The 8477-nt window shown below is 42.1% G+C and overlaps 1 long non-coding RNA gene across 1 annotated transcript; it reads left to right on the forward strand.

Annotated features, from left to right (window-relative positions):
• The first annotated feature begins 753 nt into the window (after positions 1-753).
• Positions 754-8213, forward strand: LOC115150511 (uncharacterized). The gene is made up of 2 exons (XR_003867118.1): positions 754-849; positions 7632-8213. It is a non-coding gene; the product is annotated as an uncharacterized LOC115150511 (long non-coding RNA).
• Positions 8214-8477: the final 264 nt, after the last annotated feature.

An 8477-nucleotide genomic window follows, 5' to 3' on the forward strand; every position in this document is an offset into this window, starting at 1 on the left:
GTTGTGCTCCTCGCGGGACCTGCAGTATGGTTAAAAGATTCTCTCTAGTTAAACATAGCAGGCAGCACTGTCTATATGTAACGTTTCTTACTATAGCCACAGATAGAAACATATTTGCTATAGCTACTCACTTACAGGAGAACATACAACATTAACCTGTCTTGCTATCTCATCACTTACCAGATGAGGTCGCTAGGCCCATTTCAAACCACTCCAGACCAGCGCTGGTCTCTGTGATATCGGGTACTTGAGGAGACGGTGACTCAGGGCTAGGATAAGAAATTCTCGTTGCGAATTCTCGGTTGTTTTGATAAGGCGAGTCGTCATTTCGCAATAAAACACCTCGTATTAAAGGCATTGAGTCCATAGCTAACTAAATAAGATGAACTCGGGCTAGTCCTAAAGCGAACAACCTGCGCGCAGGACGGCTGGTAACCATTCTGTGTAGGGACGATATTAGCTAGCTAACTTGCTAGCTAGCTAGTTCCTGCATTTGCTGCGCCAAACGTTGTTTAAACGCAGTCCATCTAGCTACTAGCGGTTGATTAGTGAGAGAACAACTTAAAGGCCATGTTGCAAATAAATAAATTAGCCAATAATATAAATAGAACATACACCCCTTGCAAATTGCTGCTAGATAAAAAAAAAGTGAAGCACTTGCTCTAGTAAGTAAACGCCCCCTCAAGTGCATGACGCAGCCTGTGATTTTGGCAGCACCTACACCTTTCTTGTGAAATTAGCTCAGGTGAAGACGAGCTGACTGGGGACATCTGGTGAAGACAAACAAGTAGCTAGCTATTTCTCCATAGCCTGAAGTACTGGAATAAAACAAAAATGATCTGCTTCAAAGTAATTGTCTCTTTTATATGCATACATGATTTTTGTTGGTAAAAGGTATGAACTTGGCATTGCTAGCTGACTTATCCATCCTACTTTACTAGCTAACAACTGACAAGTTGTATCAGGCAGATGTATGGGGAAAACGAATAGCTATATTTGCAGTGGTGGAAAAAGTACCCAATTGTCATACTTGAGTAAAAGTAAAGGTACCTTAATAGAAAATTACTAAAGTAAAAGTCACCCAGTAAAATTCTACTTGAGTAAAAGTTTTTGGTTTTAAATATACTTAATTTTAAGTATCTAAAGTAAATGTGGCGCAGCGGTCTAACATGCTTACCTGACCGCACATCATCGTGCGCATGTTGATTTGTGTCCCCCCACATAAGACACGATCAGGACACACAGGTTGAAATATCAAAACAAACTCTGAACCAACTATATTCATTTGGGGACAGGTCGAAATGCATTAAACTTTTATGGCAATTTTAAATAGCTAGCTTGCTGTTGGCAATTTTGTCCTGGGATATAAACATTAGATTGTTGTTTTACCTGAAATGCACAAGGTCCTTTACTCCGACAATTAATCAACCGGTATAAGTTTGTTTTCTAGTAATCTCTCCTCCTTTAGGCTTCTTCTTCTTTGGACTTTATTTGGGGGTTGGCAACCAACTTAAGGTGCATTACCACTACTGACTGGAGCGTAGACCACAGTTCATCTTTCAATCACCCACGTGGGTATATGCTCCTAAAAACCAATGAGGAGATTGCATGTGGTTAAATGCTGCTAAAAACATGCACGCTGACACGGTCACCAGGTGTACGGTGTTTCCGCCGACACATAGGTGTGGCTGGCTTCTGGGTTAAGCGAGCATTGTTTCAAAGAAGCAGTGCGGCTTGGTAGGGTTGTGTTTCTGGGAACGCACGGTTCTCGACCTTCACCTCTCCCGAGTCCGTATGGGAGTTGCAGCGATGGGACAAGACTGTAACTACCAATTGGATACCACGAAATTAGGGAGAAAAAGGGGTAAATCAAAAAAAGTTTATGTAATTTCTAAAATATACTTAAGTATCAAAACCAGACGACACAATTTATTTACGGATAGCCAGGGACACACTCCAACACTCAGACATCATTTAGTGAGTCCACCAGATCAGAGGCAGTAGAGAAGACCAGGGATGTTCTCTTGATAAGTGTGTAAATTGGACCATTTTTCTATCCTGCTAAGTATTCAGAATGTAATGAGTACTTTTGGGTGTCAAGAGAAAATGTATGGAGTAAAAACGACATTATTTTCTTTAGGAATGTAGTGAAGTAAAAGTTGTCCAAAATATAAGTAGTAAAGGACAGACCCCCAAAAATGACTTAAGTAGTACTTTAAAGTAATTTTACTTAAGTACTTTACATTTACGTCATTTAGCAAACGCTCTTATCCAGAGCGACTTACAAATTGGTGCATTCACCTTATGATATCCAGTGGAACAGCCACTTTACAATAGTACATCTATATCTTTTTTGGGGGGGGGGGGGTTAGAAGGTTTACTTTATCCTATCCCAGGTATTCCTTAAAGAGGTGGGGTTTCAGGTGTCTATGGAAGGTGGTGATTGACTCCGCTGTCCTGGCGTTGTGAGGGAGCTTGTTCCACCATTGGGGTGCCAGAGCAGCGGACAGTTTTGACTGGGCTGAGCGGGAACTGTGCTTCCGCAGAGGTAGGGGGGCCAGCAGGCCAGAGGTGGATGAACGCAGTGCCCTTGTTTGGGTGTAGGGCCTGATCAGAGCCTGAAGGTACGGAGGTGCCGTTCCCCTCACAGCTCCGTAGGCAAGCACCATGGTCTTGTAGCAGATGCGAGCTTCAACTGGAAGCCAGTGGAGTGTGCGGAGGAGCGGGGTGACGTGAGAGAACTTGGGAAGGTTGAACACCAGACGGGCTGCGGCGTTCTGGATGAGTTGTAGGGGTTTAATGGCACAGGCAGGGAGCCCCGCCAACAGGGAGTTGCAGTAATCCAGACGGGAGATGACAAGTGCCTGGATTAGGAGCTGCGCCGCTTCCTGTGTAAGGCAGGGTCGTACTCTGCGAATGTTGTATAATATGAACCTACAGGATCGGGTCACCGCCTTGATGTTGTCCAGGGTGTTGTCCAGGGTCACGCTGAGGCTCTTAGCACTCTGGGAGGAGGACACAATGGAGTTGTCCACCGTGATGGCGAGATCATGGAAAGGGCAGTCCTTCCCCGGGAGGAAGAGCAGCTCCGTCTTGCCGAGGTTCAGCTTGAGGTGGTGATCCGTCATCCACACTGATATGTCTGCCAGACATGCAGAGATGCGATTCGCCACCTGGTTATCAGAAGGGGGAAAGGAGGAGATGAATTGTGTGTCGTCTGCGTAGCAATGATAGGAGAGACCATGTGAGGATATGACAGAGCCAAGTGACTTGGTGTATAGCGAGAATAGGAGAGGGCCTAGAACTGAGCCCTGGGGGACACCAGTGGTGAGAGCACATGGTGCGGAGACGGATTCTCGCCATGCCACCTGGTAGGAGCGACCTGTCAGGTAGGACGCAATCCAAGAGTGAGCCGCGCCGGAGATACCCAACTCGGAGAGGGTGGAGAGGAGGATCTGATGGTTCACAGTATCAAAGGCAGCAGATAGGTCTAGAAGGATGAGAGGAGAGAGAGTTAGCTTTAGCAGTGCGGAGAGCCTCCGTGACACAGAGAAGAGCAGTCTCAGTTGAATGACCAGTCTTGAAACCTGACTGATTTGGATCAAGAAGGTCATTCTGAGAGAGATGGCAGGAGAGCTGGCCAAGGACGGCACGTTCAAGAGTTTTGGAGAGAAAAGAAAGAAGGGATACTGGTCTGTAGTTGTTGACATCGGAGGGATCGAGTGTAGGTTTTTTGAGAAGGGGTGCAACTCTCACTCTCTTGAAGACGGAAGGGACGTAGCCAGCGGTCAAGGATGAGTTGATGAGCGAGGTGAGGTAAGGGAGAAGGTCTCCGGAAATGGTCTGGAGAAGAGAGGAGGGGATAGGGTCAAGCGGGCAGGTTGTTGGGCGGCCGGCCGTCAGAAGACGCAAGATTTCATCTGGAGAGAGAGGGGAGAAAGAGGTCAAAGCATAGGGTAGGGAAATGTGAGCAGGACCAGCGGTGTCGTTTGACTTAACAAACGAGGATCGGATGTCGTCGACCTTCTTTTCAAAATGGTTGACGAAGTCATCCGCAGAGAGGGGGGTGGGGAGGATTCGGGGGGGGGGGAGGATTCAGGAGGGAGGAGAAGGTGGCAAAGAGCTTCCTAGGGTTAGAGGCAGATGCTTGGAAGTTAGTGGTAGAAAGTGGCTACTAACTTGGTACAGTATTCTTCTGTGAAAACCCACCTAGTGTACCGTGTTCTATGACGCCGTAGCTAACTAGCATGCTAGCATCCTATAACACACGGTTAGCACCAATACTTGGTAACAACAAGCTACCAATGGATCATTCGTGTCCGTGTCTAGTTCATAACGCAGAAGTAATTAAACGTTGGCTAGCTAACACAAAGCCAGTCCTGCTAGCTACACAAGTGGACTACACATCTCGAATGTTCATAAAGTTAAGCTTACGTTGCAAAAATCTTATTGACAAAAAATGATACAGCTAGCTGGTAGGGTTAGCTAGCTAGCAGTGGGCGCGTTGTTGACTATGTTAGAAAATGGAGCTGGCTAGCTAACCTCGATAGTTACTCTGTACTACGCCTTTATCTTGATACAAAGACAACTATGTAGCTAGCTAACATTACACTAGTCAAATCGTTCCGTTGTAATGTATATAGTTTCTACAGTACTGCTAATTGGTAAAGTTGGCTAGCTAGCTGTGGTGTTATGGTGTTGACGCCGTTTCGAAAACACCACTGTATATTTGCTAAGCTATCCAAAGTTGATGAAAATGCTGTTAGCTAGATTGAAACTGCTGTGTGAAAGTTAGCTAACATTACATAACTCCCACCATCAGTCTGAGTTCACCGCATTAGCTAGCTAAGTGGACTGTAGCTAGCTACAGTAGGTTTCTAGAAAATAACACTATTAATTTGCTAGCTATATGACTATTGGGAATACTTCTTGTCAAACTACTTAATTCCCTTGCTGTTTATTGATACACTAGTGACAGCAAGAAAAATGCCCCTCTTGATTACACTGCAATAGGCCTGTTGTTTTGTTATTACTTGGCTGAATAGTCTTGTGCATATTTATATTAGTTTCATTAGTTAGCTAAGTTACTGACTGACTAGGCTAATTCATGTTTTTGGTGTTGCATTTCAGATGGAGAGGAGAGGGAGTTAGACCACTAGAAAGCAGCATGCAGAGAGACCGGGGCCGGTGTTCACAAAGCATCTCAGAGTAGGAGTACTGATTTAGGATCAGTTTTTGCCTTTCACAATGAATGTGCTGGTCATAGATCACAATTCCTACTCGGAAGACGCTTTGTGAATAAGGGCCCAGGAGGAAACCATTTGCCCAATACCTTGCACAGCAGTCTTTCACAACAGGACCCTAGAGTCAATGGTTATGAACTGAATATTGTATGTGAATTTCCATACAGTGCCTTCAAAAAGTATTAATACCCCTTGACATATTACACATTTTGTTGTTACGGAATTCAAAATGTATTAAATATATATTTTTATTTCTCACCCAGTACCACATAATGACCAAGTGAAAACATGTTTTTAGAATTGCTTGCTAATATATTGAAAATGAAATACAGAAATGTCAAGGGGTATTAATACTACATAATTACCCTTGAGTCAATACTTTGTAGAAGTACCTTTGGCAGCGATTACAGCTGAGTCTTTCTGGATAAGTCTAAGAGCTTTCCACACCTGGATTGTGCAACATTTGCCCATTTTATTATAATATAAATTGTTCAAGCTCTGTCAAATTGGTTGTTGATCATTGCTAAACAACCATTTTCAGGTCTTGCCATAGATTTCCAAGTAGATTTAAGTCAAAACTGTAACTCGGCCACTCAGGAAAATTCACTGTCTTTTTAGTAAGCAATCCCAGTGTTGATTTGGCCTTGTTTTAGGTTATTGTCTTGCTGAAATGTGAATTCATCTCCCAGTGTCTGGTGGAAAGCAGACTGAATCAGGTTTTCCTCTATGATTTTGCCTGTGCTTAGTTCCATTCCTTTTATTTTTTTAACCTGGAAAAACTTCCCAGTCGTTAACGATTAGAATACCCATAACATGATGCAGCCACCACTATGCTTGAATATATGGAGTGTGGTACTCAGAATGTATTGGATTTGCCCCAAACATAGCACTTTATATTCAGGACAAAAAGTGAATTGCTTTGCCACATTTTTTGCAGTATTACTTTACTGCCTTGTTGCACACAGGATGCATGTTTTGGAATATTTTTTATTCTGTACAGGCTTCCTTTTCATTCTGTCAATTAGGTTAGTATTGAGGAGTAACAACAATGTTGGTGATCCATCCTCAGTTTTCTCCTATCACAGCCAATAAACTCTAACTGTGAAATCCCTAAAAGGTTTCCTTCCTCTCGGGCAACTGAGTTAGGAAGGACGCCTTTATGTTTAGTGACTGGGTGTATTGATACACCATCCAAAGTGTAATAACTTCACCATGCTCAAAGGGATATTCAATTGTTTCAAACAGTGTGTCCATGCAACTTTTGTGACTTGTTAAACACAGTTTTACTCCTGAGCATATTTTAGCTTACCATAACAACGGGGTTGAATACTTGTTGACTGAAGACATTTCAGCTTTTAATTTCGATGAATTTGTAAACATTTTGAAAAACAATTCCACTTTGACATTATAGGGTATTGTGTGTAGGCCAGTGACAAAAACATTTAAACTATTTTAATTTCAGTCTGTAACACAACAAAATGTGGGAAGAGTCGTGCGGTGAAAATACTTTCTAAAGGCACTGTATATCTGTAACCAGGTTTCCATCCAACCTTTTTATGTGAGTAAAGTACAGGTCGGATGAAAAATAATCTCATGACAGGCCTGATGGAAACAGAATTTTTCGGTTAACTTTCCAAATCTCGGCAAAACAAAATACGCTAGACGAGGTGGGATCTTTTTGTGTCAGTAAAATTAATTATGTGAGAAATGTTGGTGGAAACCTATTGATATAATAACCATCATATCAAAGTAAACTTGGAGTCAAGCGATGTGTTGGTCCTCCCACTACGACTCGTCAGAAGAGCATGCAGTTTATTAGGTTACAGATGAAATAAGTTATGAACTTCACAGGGTGGTGAAAGTGCAAGGTGATGAACTTGAGGGTCCTTTCCAATAACTATTGAGGGTTTTATTCTGGTGACATGATAATCAAATGCTATTTGCAAAATCTTGCTCTTTTGTCCATAATCTCCTCATGTAGACTATACATGCGCTCTAGCCAACAGCGCACAGATAGTGCTGTTGGCTAGAGAGCACATGCCAATACCAGAGTGGGCACAAGCGCTATATTACGCAACCATCAGTATAGTTAAATGCGATGGAAACCCATTTAACTTGTATTTTTTTTCTCGGTTCATGGGAATTTAAAAACTAAATGTATTTTTATGTGCTCTACGTTACTACAGCCTTTTATCTGCAACAAGCCAATTTGATAAACACGTTTTTCATGCAGATTTTTTGAATATTCGCATGAAAATCTGACAAATTGGATAGAAACCTAGCTAAAGACACTAACAGAGGGGTTAATTTGTTCAGCAACATGTGAATTGAATGCTAACATGGCTTGTGTGATGAAAGGTACATAATGCATTGTCCTCTCCCTATCAGGCAACACTGCATGCTGTGTCATGGGCCTGGATGGTGACACACATCTTCTTCAAGCTTCCTGACAATACTGGGTCCTTCAGGGGTTCCGGAAGCAAGGGCGTTACCTGGGAGAACAGCAACAATCTCACTGTCTCTCGCAGCCATTCTGTCAACATGTATTGTATGTAACCACTCATTCATACAAACTTCTATGGACACAAGCACTGACTTATTCAATTTGTCCCATTCTTTAACCATTTCTGGGATATATATTGTAGTTGACACCTGTATGATGTGCCTGAAATATTACTAAACATGTATTCACTTTGAAATGTTTTTACCTTTTGAATGTTAACTTAAACGTCAAGACAAATAACTTATCACAGAAGTTAGTAGAAATGTAAAGAATAACATGACAAACAGGCTATGGAAATGGTTAGTTTTGTAATCTTACAAATACATGAAAATGAGTTGTTTATACAAAACTATTGCATTTGGTCATCCCCAAAATGTGTCCATTAAAGTGGAAATGACAGCCTTTTTAGCAACATGAAGTGTTATTGAAATCTGTTCAAATACACACCCAGGAAGAATGACACATTATAAAAAATAAAAAAATATATTAGAAGCGAGCCCTTAGATATGGTCATTTTCACGATTTCATAAATTCTTAGTGTTTGGGAATTACATATACTGAGGCATTTGTGAAAATTCTATAGCAATATAGAGTTGGAAAGCAGCCATGCTTTGGACAATTAATAGACACTGCAGTAAATAAAACCTAATAAAAACATCTGTCTCATCCAGGACCTGAATCTACGCAGGTCGGTGCGCCATAGCCAATCAGAGGTACATTAGTCCTGTATG

The sequence above is a fragment of the Salmo trutta genome, chromosome 16 (assembly GCF_901001165.1).
Source record: "Salmo trutta chromosome 16, fSalTru1.1, whole genome shotgun sequence".
Classification (NCBI taxonomy): domain Eukaryota; kingdom Metazoa; phylum Chordata; class Actinopteri; order Salmoniformes; family Salmonidae; genus Salmo; species Salmo trutta.